The sequence below is a fragment of the Ambystoma mexicanum genome, chromosome 7p, assembly GCF_040938575.1.
Source record: "Ambystoma mexicanum isolate Mex_15411 chromosome 7p, UKY_AmexF1_1, whole genome shotgun sequence".
Classification (NCBI taxonomy): domain Eukaryota; kingdom Metazoa; phylum Chordata; class Amphibia; order Caudata; family Ambystomatidae; genus Ambystoma; species Ambystoma mexicanum.
Genome location: NC_090939.1, coordinates 11,609,532 through 11,625,298, shown reverse-complemented (window position 1 = coordinate 11,625,298; position 15,767 = coordinate 11,609,532). Strand labels below are relative to the sequence as shown.

Below are 15,767 nucleotides of genomic sequence, written 5' to 3'. Positions count from 1 at the left end.
CCTGAAGCCATGAACCTAGAAAGAGCCAGGGGTGAGTCCTGCTGTCCTGAAGCCATGAGCTCAGAAAGAGCCGGGGTGAGTCCTGGTGTCCTGAAGCCATGAACCCAGAAAGAGCAGGGGTGAGTCCAGGTGTCCTGAAGCCATGAACCTAGAAAGAGCCAGGGTGAGTCCTGCTGTCCTGAATCCATGAGCCCAGAAAGAGCCGGGGGTGAGTCCCGGTGTCCTGAAGCCATGAACCTAGAAAGAGTCAGGGGTGAGTACTGCTATCCTGAAGCCATGAGCTCAGAAAGAGCCGGGGGTGAGCCGTGGTGTCCTGAAGCCATGAACCTAAAAAGAGCCAGGGGTGAGTCTTGCTGTCCTGAAGCCATTAGCTCAGAAAGAGCCGTGAGTGAGCCGTGGTGTCCTGAAGCCATGAACCTAGAAAGAGCCAGGGGTGAGTCCTGCTGTCCTGAAGCCATGAGCTCAGAAAGAGCCGGGGGTGAGCCCTGGTGTCCTGCAGCCATGAGCTCAGAAAGAGCCAGGGTGAGCCCTGCTGTCCTGAAGCCATGAACCTATAAAGTGCCGGGGGTGAGTCCTGCTGTCCTGAAGCCATGAGCTCAGAAAGAGCCGGGGGTGAGCCCTGGTGTCCTGAAGCCATGAGCTCAGAAAGAGCCGGGGGTGAGCCCTGGTGTCCTGAAGCCATGAACCTAGAAAGAGCCGGGGGTGAGTCCTGCTGTCCTGAAGCCATGAACCTAGAAAGAGCCGGGGTGAGTCCTGGTGCCCTGACGCCATGAACCTAGAAAGAGCCGGGGTGAGTCCTGCTGTCCTGAAGCCATGAACCTAGAAAGAGCCGGGGTGAGCCCTGCTGTCCTGAAGCCAGGAGCCCAGAAAGAGCCGGGGGTGAGCCCTAGTGTCCTGAAGCCATGAACCTAGAAAGAGCCGGGGGTGAGCCCTGCTGTCCTGAAGCCAGGAGCCCAGAAAGAGCCGGGGGTGAGCCCTAGTGTCATGAAGCCATGAACCTAGAAAGAGCCAGGGGTGAGTCCTGGTGTAGTCAAGGATGTGTAGAAGAAAGCCACGGGATTGACGGATGGGCGCCATTTCGCTCAGTGGAGGTGACAGAGAGGAAGGTCTTAAGGCGTCTTCGACCAATGAACTGCCATATATAGAACTTGAGCGGTCTGGCGTCTCACACACTTTGAACTTTGCCCCCATTCAGATTATTGGCGCCTCTTTGGTGTAACCTTGCAGTTTACCTGACCTCAATAATAGTCAACGGCATGGCATTATATATAGAGGCCCGCCTTTGCCAGAAAATCCCTTGCATAATTAAGTTACATCAAGCCTACGTTGACAGGAGATATCATGTAATGGCAACTGACAAGACCGCGTCATCGAGGACGTCGACCAACGAAGGCGCGGGTCCCCCAGTTACAGCGAGAATCTGGCTCCCTCGATTGTGAGGTCAGGAGGTCACTGCCTCACAAAGGTCAGGCCCTTTGACCCTACATGTGTGGGAAATGTTTGTGATTTCATTTGACATGATAACCTGTTCTGCCAGATAATTAAGGAAAAGGTTACCAGCATGGTTCAACAACTCTTGTCCATCCTCCAGTAGGCGGTGCTTTTTACGCTACGTGTGTGCATGGTAGGCGATTGAGATCAAAATGAGCCGGCATGCTGGCAATTCTACGTGAGAAACCCCCACCCCTCTATGACCCGACCGGCACAATGCCCCCTGAGGAGCACTTCGACCCCCCAGCATCAAAACCTCTCTCTGCCACTGCACACACCTTCCCCTCCCACCTGCCCTTTGTTCTAGAACCATGTGTCAAGAGGCCACCAACATGGCAGATGTCACACTATATAAGACCAGTTATATTCCCACTTTGATCAATCCTTGTGTATTCCCAGTTTGACATGTTAAATACAATCACACTTTCACAACCCACTTTGCACAAGTTCAGTGTATCACCAGTTTACTGTCCGATAATTCCAGTATGTTCCCATTTTGTAAACTCCCAGCACATGCCAATACAGCCAACTTGATTATCCCAGCATATGCATAGGTTTTGAAACATCAATTTAACCCCAGTTTGGCGCCCAGTATCGTCCCAGTTTGCACTCGGCCTGTATGGTTCAAATGTTACAATCAGCTGTTTGCCCATTGTGTTCTTCATCCCATTATACTCATAATGTCACAGTTCCAATAAACTTCTCGTGTACACTTTCACACTCCCAATATAGTCCCCGATTGCAAAGAAATAGTTCCAGGCTGCCCAATGCCAGACTTTGACAATCCCAATATCTTTCTCATCGGGATGCCAGCTCCCTGTTTCCCTCCTACTCTCTGCCCGCCCTGCTTGGGCCCCATCCCCTCAACTTCTTGTGATGCAGAAAAACCTTGGGGTCATCTTCGACTCCTCTCTCTCCTTACATCTCGGACCTTACCAAGATGTCCAACTTTATGTTCCATCTCCCCGCAGGCATTGTCCCTTTCCTCACCTTCCCCCAGAAACTCAAAGTCTCCAGAGCTCTGGTCCTCTCTAGGCTGTACTACTGCAACAGCCTCTTCCTCAAACTCTCAAACTGCTTCTTTCCTCCCTTCGCCCTCTTCATCTAATCCAGAATAGGACAGCAACACTAATCCTTGGCCTCAAGCCCAGGTACTGCATCTCTCCAGCCCTAAAACTTCTCCACTAGTTCCCGGTTGCTGCAAGGATCAAATTCAAGACCCTCTGCATCATTCACAAGGCTTTCTGGGACCTGGATCCCCGCTACATTCAACTCTCTCTCCCTAAATACCTCCCTGCAGGAGCACTTCAGTCTTCTAGCTTATACTCTCTGCAGATCAGAAGTTTCTCCACGCAAAGAGTGGGGGCAGATCTCTTTCTTTGGTGGGAGCCTCCCTCTGGAGCAGCCTCCCTGCCCCTCTCAGACTTGAGCCACATCGTTCCGTAAAATTCTCAGGAATTTAATGTTCTCCTCCTTCTCACTTCCCCTCCCTTGCTAATGTCCCCCTGCCTCTGCGACAGGTGCCTGCTCCCATATGTGCCTTAAAGGGGCCAGGCCCTCCTCCTACAGTCTACTCCAGCACCCCTTCACCAGCACTTGCCCCCTGGCACCCTTCCCTGACTAGCCTGAATCGGGTCCACCCCCTTCCTTCCTCTAGCTGACCCTTGGACTGGCACTTTCCCTTCTGGACTCCCCTCAGCACGTGCCCAGCCCCTGGGGCCCCTGCTTTCCTGTGCTTCCCCGTCACCTGTCGCCCCAGCCCACCCACTCCTCCCTCTGCCCCCTCCGCTTACTTTCACAGCACTTGCACTGTCCGATTGTCACAAGGCCTAGTAGGACGGTTTTTTACTGATTTTACTGTTTTTGTTCTCCCCTGTCCCACCCTCCCCTCCCCCCACCATTGTCTTTTGGCACTTGGAAACACTTACAAATGCCCAATAAATAAATAAATAAAATATAGTCCCCGATTGCAAAAGAATAGTTCCAGTCTGCACAATCCCAGTGCACCCCCACTTGGACAATCCCATCACAGACCCCGATTGCAAGTATAATTCCAGTCTGCACAATCCCAGTGCACCCCCACTTGGACAATGCCATCACAGACCCCGATTGCAAGTATAGTTCCAGTCTGCACAATCCCAGTGCACCCCCACTTGGACAATCCCATCACAGACCCCGATTGCAAGTATAATTCCAGTCTGCACAATCCCAGTGCACCCCCACTTGGACAATGCCATCACAGACCCCGATTGCAAGTATAGTTCCAGTCTGCACAATCCCAGTGCACCCCCACTTGGACAATCCCATCACAGACCCCGATTGCAAGTATAGTTCCAGTCTGCACAATCCCAGTGCACCCCCACTTGGACAATCCCATCACAGACCCCGATTGCAAGTATAGTTCCAGTCTGCACAATCCCAGTGCACCCCCACTTGGACAATGCCATCACAGACCCCGATTGCAAGTATAGTTCCAGTCTGCACAATCCCAGTGCACCCCCACTTGGACAATGCCATCACAGACCCCGATTGCAAGTATAGTTCCAGTCTGCACAATCCCAGTGCACCCCCACTTGGACAATCCCATCACAGACCCCGATTGCAAGTATAATTCCAGTCTGCACAATCCCAGTGCACCCCCACTTGGACAATGCCATCACAGACCCCGATTGCAAGTATAGTTCCAGTCTGCACAATCCCAGTGCACCCCCACTTGGACAATCCCATCACAGACCCCGATTGCAAGTATAATTCCAGTCTGCACAATCCCAGTGCACCCCCACTTGGACAATGCCATCACAGACCCCGATTGCAAGTATAGTTCCAGTCTGCACAATCCCAGTGCACCCCCACTTGGACAATCCCATCACAGACCCCGATTGCAAGTATAGTTCCAGTCTGCACAATCCCAGTGCACCCCCACTTGGACAATCCCATCACAGACCCCGATTGCAAGTATAGTTCCAGTCTGCACAATCCCAGTGCACCCCCACTTGGACAATCCCATCACAGACCCCGATTGCAAGTATAGTTCCAGTCTGCACAATCCCAGTGCACCCCCACTTGGACAATCCCATCACAGACCCCGATTGCAAGTATAGTTCCAGTCTGCACAATCCCAGTGCACCCCCACTTGGACAATCCCATCACAGACCCCGATTGCAAGTATAGTTCCAGTCTGCACAATCCCAGTGCACCCCCACTTGGACAATCCCATCACAGACCCCGATTGCAAGTATAGTTCCAGTCTGCACAATCCCAGTGCACCCCCACTTGGACAATGCCATCACAGACCCCGATTGCAAGTATAGTTCCAGTCTGCACAATCCCAGTGCACCCCCACTTGGACAATGCCATCACAGACCCCGATTGCAAGTATAGTTCCAGTCTGCACAATCCCAGTGCACCCCCACTTGGACAATCCCATCACAGACCCCGATTGCAAGTATAGTTCCAGTCTGCACAATCCCAGTGCACCCCCACTTGGACAATCCCATCACAGACCCCGATTGCAAGTATAGTTCCAGTCTGCACAATCCCAGTGCACCCCCACTTGGACAATCCCATCACAGACCCCGATTGCAAGTATAGTTCCAGTCTGCACAATCCCAGTGCACCCCCACTTGGACAATCCCATCACAGACCCCGATTGCAAGTATAGTTCCAGTCTGCACAATCCCAGTGCACCCCCACTTGGACAATCCCATCACAGACCCCGATTGCAAGTATAGTTCCAGTCTGCACAATCCCAGTGCACCCCCACTTGGACAATCCCATCACAGACCCCGATTGCAAGTATAGTTCCAGTCTGCACAATCCCAGTGCACCCCCACTTGGACAATCCCATCACAGACCCCGATTGCAAGTATAGTTCCAGTCTGCACAATCCCAGTGCACCCCCACTTGGACAATGCCATCACAGACCCCGATTGCAAGTATAGTTCCAGTCTGCACAATCCCAGTGCACCCCCACTTGGACAATCCCATCACAGACCCCGATTGCAAGTATAGTTCCAGTCTGCACAATCCCAATGCACCCCCACTTGGACAATCCCATCACAGACCCCGATTGCAAGTATAGTTCCAGTCTGCACAATCCCAGTGCACCCCCACTTGGACAATCCCATCACAGACCCCGATTGCAAGTATAGTTCCAGTCTGCACAATCCCAGTGCACCCCCACTTGGACAATCCCATCACAGACCCCGATTGCAAGTATAGTTCCAGTCTGCACAATCCCAGTGCACCCCCACTTGGACAATCCCATCACAGACCCCGATTGCAAGTATAGTTCCAGTCTGCACAATCCCAGTGCACCCCCACTTGGACAATCCCATCACAGACCCCGATTGCAAGTATAGTTCCAGTCTGCACAATCCCAGTGCACCCCCACTTGGACAATGCCATCACAGACCCCGATTGCAAGTATAGTTCCAGTCTGCACAATCCCAGTGCACCCCCACTTGGACAATCCCATCACAGACCCCGATTGCAAGTATAGTTCCAGTCTGCACAATCCCAGTGCACCCCCACTTGGACAATCCCATCACAGACCCCGATTGCAAGTATAGTTCCAGTCTGCACAATCCCAGTGCACCCCCACTTGGACAATCCCATCACAGACCCCGATTGCAAGTATAGTTCCAGTCTGCACAATCCCAGTGCACCCCCACTTGGACAATCCCATCACAGACCCCGATTGCAAGTATAGTTCCAGTCTGCACAATCCCAGTGCACCCCCACTTGGACAATCCCATCACAGACCCCGATTGCAAGTATAGTTCCAGTCTGCACAATCCCAGTGCACCCCCACTTGGACAATCCCATCACAGACCCCGATTGCAAGTATAGTTCCAGTCTGCACAATCCCAGTGCACCCCCACTTGGACAATCCCATCACAGACCCCGATTGCAAGTATAGTTCCAGTCTGCACAATCCCAGTGCACTCCCACGTTGACAATACTTGTATGCTCCCAGTTTGCAGAATCCTAGTACATTCCCAATGTGCACAATCCATGTGTACTTCCAGTGTGACAGCACCAGCATACTACCGTCCAAAGGCCCGAATAAGACCCAAATCTGAAGGATTGCGAGTTGTCACTGGATAAACCCTGCTTGCTCATCTCACATTGGAAAGGCCCCACACATATCCCTGTGGCCAACTAAACAAATCGGAATCCATCACCCTGGGGCATGGGTTTCCATGGGCATCACCCCGGGCCATGGGTTTCCATGGGCATCACCCCGGGGCATGGGGCATCACCCCGGGGCATGGGTTTCCATGGGCATCACCCCGAGGCATGGGTTTCCATGGGCATCACCCCGGGGCATGGGTTTCCATGGGCATCACCCCGAGGCATGGGTTTCCATGGGCATCACCCCAGGGCATGGGTTTCCATGGGCATCACCCTGAGGAATGGGTTTCCATGGGCATCACCCCGAGGCATGGGTTTCCATGGGCATCACCCCGGGGCATGGGTTTCCATGGGCATCACCCCGAGGCATGGGTTTCCATGGGCATCACCCCGAGGCATGGGTTTCCATGGGCATCACCCTGAGGAATGGGTTTCCATGGGCATCACCCCGAGGCATGGGTTTCCATGGGCATCACCCCGGGGCATGGGTTTCCATGGGCATCACCCCGAGGCATGGGTTTCCATGGGCATCACCCCGGGGCATGGGGCATCACCCCGGGGCATGGGTTTCCATGGGCATCACCCCGAGGCATGGGTTTCCATGGGCATCACCCCGAGGCATGGGTTTCAATGGGCATCACCCCGGGGCATGGGTTTCCATGGGCATCACCCCGAGGCATGGGTTTCCATGGGCATCACCCCGGGGCATGGGGCATCACCCCGGGGCATGGGTTTCCATGGGCATCACCCCGAGGCATGGGTTTCCATGGGCATCACCCCGGGGCATGGGTTTCCATGGGCATCACCCTGAGGAATGGGTTTCCACGCCTACAAGAAAGTGCCAAGAGTGGCAATGTTGCTGCACGCAGAGCAGGTTATTTCAGGCGTCGCGAGGCTGTAAATGGGTTGGCATCTCATGTAAGCAGAGTGCTTTACAGCCCTGTGGCATCTTTATGGAATCGGGGAATAGGCCATAGGCATTTATGCACCAGGAATTGTGTCGTCTCAGGGTTAATAATTACACGTATGGCTGTGGAGTTAGGCTGGAGGGCGGGGCCATGCACTCTTAGCTACTGTTGCACTTCCTAAGAAGACGACTCTTGGGATCTTTCCTGGAGAGGCCACTTCTTGTGAGAGCCGCGGCGCGACGGCGCAACGGCGCGGCATCCTACGGAGAAGGACTGCTCAGGTGGCTGCCATTTTGTTTCTTTCTGAATGTTGATGTTCCCAGGTGCAGGGTGCGCCAGCTGCTCAGGAAGCCTTGGCCAGGCGACTAGAAGGTTGTGGTGAGGTCCAGATAAGTCAGGCGGATTGTCTTGAAGATGGTCATGCCAACAGGGAGCCATTTTGGGAACCTCCAGATCAGGGTGCTAAGTTTAGGGCAGGTCTCATAATTTAGGCATTGGCTAGAAATACATGGCGCTTGTCAAGTAAGAAAGGTTGTGCCAGGTGCAAGGGGAGAATTAAGGGGGCTAATTAACGAAAGAATCTTTTACTACAAGAATAATACTGGAGACAAGTCTCTAAGCTGCACGACCAGGATTTGAAACCTGTGTTGCTCTTCGTTGTTTTGCTTCCAAGACAAACGTTTTGCCCCTGAGCTATCCTCCCAGCCCTGGCCAGTAGCTTGCAAGATGAAAAGTGTACCCCTGCTCAGGGTAAGTGTGCCTGAGAACAGGCGTACGGCTGCAGTCTGCTCTACTTTTGAAGAAGCACTTGTGGCCTTTGTGGCGAGAATGAATTTCGATGCCACCAGGCGGCGGTGGCTTTTGTGCATGTATGTATTTTGTGGAAAAGGTGGGTCTGGAAATGGGCCAATGTTTGTAGTTTCGGAGTTTGGCCTCCTGACAGGAGAGAAGCAACTTTACATCCTGACCATGGTGCCGCCCATATCCTTTGCTTCTAGCAGTGTCATCTGGCATGCATTATGAGTTGGGAGGGCTTCTAGCAGCATCATCTGGCAGACATGATGAGTTGGGCTGGGCTTCTGGCAGCATTGTCTGGCATACATTATGGGGCTGGGCTTCTAGCACCGCCATCTGGCATGCATTATGGGGCTGGGCTTCTAGCAGCATCGTCTGGCATGCATTATGAGTTGGGCTGGGCTTCTGGCAGCATCATCTGGCATACATTATGGGGCTGGGCTTCTAGCACCACCATCTGGCATGCATTATGGGGCTGGGCTTCTAGCAGCATCACCTGGCATGCATTATGGGGCTGGTCTTCTAGCAGCATCATCTGGCATGCATTATGAGTTGGGCTTGGCTTCTGGCAGCATCATCTGGCATGCATTATGAGTTGGGTTGGGCTTCTGGCAGCATCATCTGGCATGCATTATGAGTTGGGCTTGGCTTCTGGCAGCATCATCTGGCATACATTATGGGGCTGGGCTTCTAGCACCACCATCTGGCATGCATTATGGGGCTGGGCTTCTAGCAGCATCATCTGGCATGCATTATGAGTTGGGCTGGGCTTCTGGCAGCATCATCTGGCATGCATTATGAGTTGGGTTGGGCTTCTGGCAGCATCATCTGGCATGCATCATGAGTTGGGCTGGGCTTCTGGCAGCATCATCTGGCATGCATTACGAGTTGGGCTGGGCTTCTGGCAGCATCATCTGGCATGCATTACGAGTTGGGCTGGGCTTCTGGCAGCATCATCTGGCATGCATTATGAGTTGGGCTGGGCTTCTGGCAGCATCATCTAGCATACATTATGGGGCTGGGCTTCTAGCACCACCATCTGGCATGCATTATGGGGCTGGGCTTCTGGCAGCATCATCTGGCATGCATTATGAGTTGGGCTGGGCTTCTGGCAGCATCATCTGGCATGCATCATGAGTTGGGCTGGGCTTCTGGCAGCATCATCTGGCATGCATGACGATGTTGGGCTGGGCTTCCTGGGCTTACGAGTAGGAACTCTTTGTTTTTGGGGGTTCCCTTCCATATAGTGTTGTGTTACAGAAATCACTGGCAATCACTGTAGGTGTTTGACCTCTAGTGTGAATAATACTTTAAGGTGCAGTTGTCTGTCACGTGGGTGTTGATAGGTCGAGCAGGTCTCCAGGAGGCTCGAGGTGACGATCTCAGAGCGTAGGGAGAAGGTCGATCCAGGGGTGTCCTGCATGGTATTGGGGTGGACCCGGAGTCCCCGGTTTAGAGCTGCTTGGAGCAATGCCATGGGAAGAGGCAAACCAGACCATACCCCTGGCAGCTCTGGCCTCCTGGCATCCTCTGGGTAATGTAATGCTGGCTGCTTACATGGCTGTCAGGCTGCTTCAAAGCGCTGGACGGGGAGCAGAGAGGGAGGGAAGTGTGGGCAGTGGCGGGTGTAGCACAACAAAGCGAGGGCCAAGGGGCCCCCGACACTCCCATCTACAGCAGGGACTAGCTCAGTGCTCCTGCACACAATGAGGCCCTGCTCTAACCCTCACCGGAGACTGTGTGAGGGCACGTGGCATAAGTGGCGACCCACCTGTGCCCCTCAGGAGGAGATGCTGCTGCGCCCGGCCTGGACTGTCCCTGAAGCCAAGGTCGCCCCTTTCCCCACTCTTCCTCTGTTCCCGAGCACGTTCCTTGTGTGGATGCTATCGCGCCTATCTCTAAGCACGCCCGCCCTCCTGCTGTGCAGGTGGAGCTGACCTTCCCCACTGGCAGACCCGGGAGTCGGGGACCCGGGCTCTTCTTTTCCGGGTTTCTCGGTGCAAGACGTTATGCCAGCTGCGGCCAAGCTCAGGCCTGCCCCTCCTCTCCTAGTGAACCCATTCCCTGCCATGTGCTGAGGGGTGTTATCCCCCAATTGCTCCGCTTATCACCCAAACGGTTCACTATTCTTTTACCCCGGGCTCCGTTCCGGCTAGTCTTAAACACGCATTGGTCATTCCTCTCCTGAAAAGACCCGCTTTGCACCCTTCTGGCTTGGCTAATTTCCGCCCCATTTCCCGTCTTCCGCTTTTGGCTAAACGTCTTGACCCCTGGTGGTCAGCCTATTTCTGGAAAGCTCTTCCTTGTTTGCTGGTTCTCAGTCTGGTGCCCGTGCTGGCCGCAGGACTGAGGCAGTGCTTGTTGCTGTAGTGGGTGATCTCTTGCGACCCCAGGACAAGGACGGCGTGGGAGCTCTTCTTTAACTAGACCTCTCCACCGCCTTTGATACTGTCAACCATCTTGTCCTGCTGGAGCGCCTTGCTCAAGCAGGTGTGGCCGGTACGGCTTCTGTCTACCCACACCCAGTCTCTCTTCCTCCTTTTCGGTCCACTCCTGTTTGTCTCGCTTGTGGGGTTCCCCAGGGGTCTGCCATCTCGCCCATTTTGTTCAATGTGTACCTTCAGTCCCTGGCCAAACGCCTCTCCACCAATGGCTTGCTTTGCTGTTCCTAGGCCGATGATATGCAAATCATTGTGCATTTGGATCTCGCATCGGTGGAGACTGCCTCTCGTTCAAGGGCTTGTCTGGAGGCTGTGGGGGTGTGCTAAATGGTAAAACTGAGGTGTTGGCGGTAGGCCCCCCTTCTGCTACTGCTCTCTGGCCCCCTTCGTTTGGCCCTTTTCCTGCCCTGGTTGCTGGGCTTCAAGATCTTGGGGTTAAGATCTCTGCCTCCCTCTCTGCTGATAAACAGACTGGCCAGTGTGGCAACAAGGCCACTTTCGGCTGAAAATCTTGAGGAAGGTTCTCCCTACATCCATCCCGCTACAGTTCAGGGCATCAGTGGTAACGTCTCTGTACATCTGTAATGCCCTGTACCTGGGACAAACGGCTTCACCTATTAGGCATCTTCAGGCTCCTTAGAATTAGGCGGAGGGTGGCCATCGTCATCTGCATTGGCTCCCCGTCCATAAGCATATGTCTGGTTTACCGGGCAGTCTAGGGTACCGGAGTAGGGTATTTGCAGCAGAGGTTCGTCCATCCTACTCCGGGCCGACTGCTGAGATCCGCTCACATGTGCCCAGTTGCTACGCCTCTCGCACGACACGCGCGGATTGGCGGTCGGTCCTTCTCTATTGTTGCTGTGAGAATGTGGAATTCCTTTGCATAACTTCTTTGTGCTATTGAGGACTATCCTGCTTTCAGGAGAGCCCTGAAGACTTATCTGTTCTGATCCTCGCTGTGTTGTTTGCCTCCCAGTGCTACTCCGAGCCCCAGGATGCCCATGGGCGAACGTTGCGCTTCATACATGTGAATACATACATACATACATACATATTACAGTCAAATCCATCCATGTACGATGTTCTTTAAAATGCCGGTACACATATCAATGACTTCAGCCAGATAGTCAAGCACTGCACACTTTGTATGTAGTGTACCAGGCTCCTACCATGAGAGCACACTCAGAACAGGCAGGTGGGTCACTTTGTTGATGACATCATTATAGCCTAAAGGTCATGATTACCCGGATGCATTGGGCCTGGCTTGTACTTTGCCTGTTTCCAGAATGTTTCCCTGAAGATGCTGTGGAGTCGCTTATACACTTTCTGACTGTGTTGGACCGGCGGGTTTTGCCTCATGAGAGGTCCTTCCAATTTCGTGCCTAATTTGTCAGGACCCGCTGAATATCCTGCAACACAATCTCCAGGAGTCTCACATGTTCTTCCCATGCAGGGCTGACGGCGGCTATATGGTACAGGCATGCGATGCAGAATTCATCCAACCCATTTAGGACATGGTTCACCAACCTTTGAAAAGTAGCCGGTGCCATCTTTAGCCAAAGGGCATTACCCTGAAGTCCTTCAGGTGTCGAGAATGCTGTCTTCTCCTTGCCATTTTCTATTCTGGATATTTGCCAATAGCCTGCAGTAAGGTCAAAGGTGCTAAGGTACTGGGCAGCACCTAGCTAGTCCACTAGCTCATCATTTCGTGGGAGGGGGCGTGCTTCTGTCTTGGGCACGCCATTAGGAGCTCTGTAGTCCATAAAGAACCTGAAATCAGATGTTCCTACTTTTGGCAGCAGAACCACAGGACTGTACTAAGGACTACTTGAGGGCTCGGTCACCCCTGCACCCCTAGACCCAACATCCTTTTGACCTCAATCATGATGTAAGGCCTACTTTGGTCTGACAGTCCACAACTTCTAAACTTGGCAGGTTCACCAACTCCAGTGATAAGGTCATGCTCACACCAAGGTGTTAAGCCTGAAATTAAGGAAAACAAGGGTGGAAACTGCCTCAGCAAAGTTTCTACCTCACCCCACTGCTGTAGGGTCAGTTGGGGAGACACCAGGTCACCCTCAATGAAGCCATTAGAAGTGCTGCCCTGGAACAGGTCAGAGAGAGATTCAGATTTCTCCTGTCATGTGACCAGGAGCAGGGCTCCTATTACACCCCAAGGACAGCATCCTTCCATTTATTTATAAGGAACTCTATGGTCTTCCAAGGTCCACTGAGTCTGTAATCCTTGCAAGGCCCAGACCATGAACTCATGATCAGGTTTTCTGGGACACTGTATGATAGAAGAAGGTCCCACTGCCTCCTTTGGGGCTCACTACTTTGCAGAGTTCCAATGAACCTCTCCTTCAGACCAGCTGATTGTGGGGGATATGTGGATGAGACATGATAAGTCACCTCATCTTCCTTCCACAGGGCCTGGCTATACCGGGGCATGAAGCTGCTGCCATTCTTCTGGGAAGTTACCTGTGGTAAAGGTGCCCAGTAAAGCTACAGGGACTGACTTGGCAGTCACTATGGGTGGGTTGGCATCAGGATACCTTCTGGTGTGATCAGCAACCACTAGGGTAATCCTCTTGCCCGAGGAAGTACAAGAGTTCAGAGGACTAGCAAAGGGAGCCCCCGTCTCCTCAAAAGGGGCCCCCACTACTGGTACTGGTGCAACGGATTCAGAATCCTTGGTCCACGTTTGCCAGAGTATTGACAGAAACTGTAGCCCCTACAGTGGTGTTCCAGCAGGACTGCATGGGTGACCACTCTCGAGTTATCTTGATATCAAGATGCACTGCCAGGGGAACCTCATGCACCAGCTGCAGGAGGAGGGGCCACAAATTCTGAGGAACCACCAACCTCTTGTGATCTCCTCAGGTGGGCCCTGTGGGACTACAGACTAGTGGCCCTGTGGGACTACAGACTAGTAGCCCTGCTGGACTCTATGCTTCACAGGAGGCTCACCCTACAATGGGAAGCAGGCCTTTCTCCATAGGCCTGTACGTTACTTTCAGGAAAGACGTGTTCTTTTGAAGGTGTTGCGGTAGTTCATAAGGGTCCCGTGGGTAAAGAGAAGTTTGAATTGTGCGCGCCATATTGGTGGCTGGGGTGACAGTGATGTTGACATGATGTTGCAATTTTGCATGAAGCCAGTGTAACTAATGGGAACGAGATATGCGCCATTTTTTAGTGCTGTTTGTGTTTTAGTTGATACATTTTTCGAATTGCATGAGCACAGCAAGATAAATGTCAAAACTGCTGATACAATATAAATGCAATATATGTGTGTCAGGTGTGAGAAACATGAAGGTGTCTCACCTGCTAGTCCCCTGGGATCTGTCATCCAGGTGGCCAGGACACTGCCATCGCTTTGGATCCAGTTCCCGGGGGTGGACCAGTGCGGGAGGATCACCTGGGTGAGGGGTTTTTGGGGAATGGGGCTGGCCAATTAAACCTGATGCGGGTCGCTTGCAGGGAAAGGAGCACCGATAGATCATGGGTTTTCAATAGAGTTGTCAAGGGGTGCGTTGGGACCATGTGGACTGAAATGGTAAGTAGCACAGTTTAGAGTGAAATGTGGACACCCAACTTGTTTGGGCGATAAAACCAGCAACAATAGAAATGTGTTCACTCTCCTCCTCTTTTCATCAATGGACTTTCCATAGAATAGCCGTGTGTGTGACACGTAGGGTTAAAGGTTTATAACCAGATGGAACCTGTGATAATTGAAACTGTTTGTAAGTTGTGTAAACTGTGTTACTAGGAGATGAGGCTATGACCAAATATGCAAAGGCCCCAGAGAGGGGTGCAGTGTAAATATGAAACATGCAATTATAAGTTAAAGAGGATGGTGCTTAGATGAATGTATCCAATAAGACGTGTGGGAACTGTTGCAAATTGTATAAAATGTGTGTTCTTTGTGTGGTTCTGGGAGATAGGTTAGTTTGACTCTTTGATGTCATCTAACCCCTCCCGGCCATTTGTACAATAAACTTGCTTTACGGACAAAGCGTGTACGTGCTCTTTAAGAGTGGGCCTGCTTTTCGTTATGGTGTACAAAAGGCCCACTCCTACATTTGGTGTCCCTGGGTGAGCCCCAGACTCTCCGAGACATTAGGGGTCTCTGGTCCGTCCATCTTGGCTGCAGAGCTGCTCTGTGGGGACCAGTCTTCATGCTCGACAAGGAGGAGGGCTACAGGTACCATACTGGTTAGAGGCCTGTCTGCCTCCCCCACCCCGGAGGTGTGGTACCGTGGCCCTTCTGCTCAGGCCAGATTAAAGGAGCACCATGTCGGAGCGGTTCAGGGTTCACTTTAATGAGAGTGCATCTTTGCCAGGTAAAGCAAGAGCGTAACAGGGGAGAAGAAATAAGGGGTCATCTTCTATTCTTCGATAGGGCAAGATAGGTGTGTGTAAGGTTAGATGAGGTCAAGTAGGTTGGAAGAATGAGTGTTTTGGAGGAGTGAATAAATTGTTCTATGTCGTGAGCTTATACCTAGTTTGTTATTTTAGAGGTGTGGTCTCCGGCACCTGCACATCCGTTGTAAGGAAAGTCTTGATACCCTTTAGATTGCTTGTCTGGTTGGCATCAAGCCCATGCCTTAGGGTGAGGTGGCATCTTATGGTAAGACTACCTGCAGATGCCTTTCTGGAGTGTACCCTTGGGCACCCCTTACTTTGCACTGATTGTGCAGAAGGAACCTGCGCTTTGCTTGTTCTTGGTTAGTCAAAGTAGTGAAGGGTATCTTCCTGTAGTCAGGAAAAGACAGCACTGTAGTCGAGCGTGTTGTACTAGTAAAGAAGAGAGAGATACAGTTGTGCTGTAGTGAAAAGCCTTGCACTCCTTTTTATGCTCGAGTAAAGGAGAAATCGCAGAGAAGTTAAGAGGATTTTTGGCCGGTGTTTGTTTTGATAAATATGCTGTCTTTAGTGTACCTGCTCAAATAAAACACTAGCATTCCCACAAACACCTCTGTTCATTTCACTATTC

General features: G+C 52.3%; 1 protein-coding gene across 2 annotated transcripts in view; it reads left to right on the top strand.

The window, feature by feature from the left end:
• The window catches only part of LOC138525616 (cystathionine beta-synthase-like), a 215,315-nt gene that overhangs the window by 18,208 nt on the left and 181,340 nt on the right, over positions 1-15,767 (top strand). The window contains exon 1 of one of the 2 annotated variants that reach the window (XM_069635663.1): positions 7,731-7,816. The exons of the other annotated variant lie outside the window; for it this stretch is intronic. The gene's annotated coding sequence lies outside the window, so the exon portion shown is untranslated. Of the gene's footprint in view, positions 1-7,730; positions 7,817-15,767 lie in introns of those variants that run through there. 2 annotated transcript variants of the gene reach the window in all.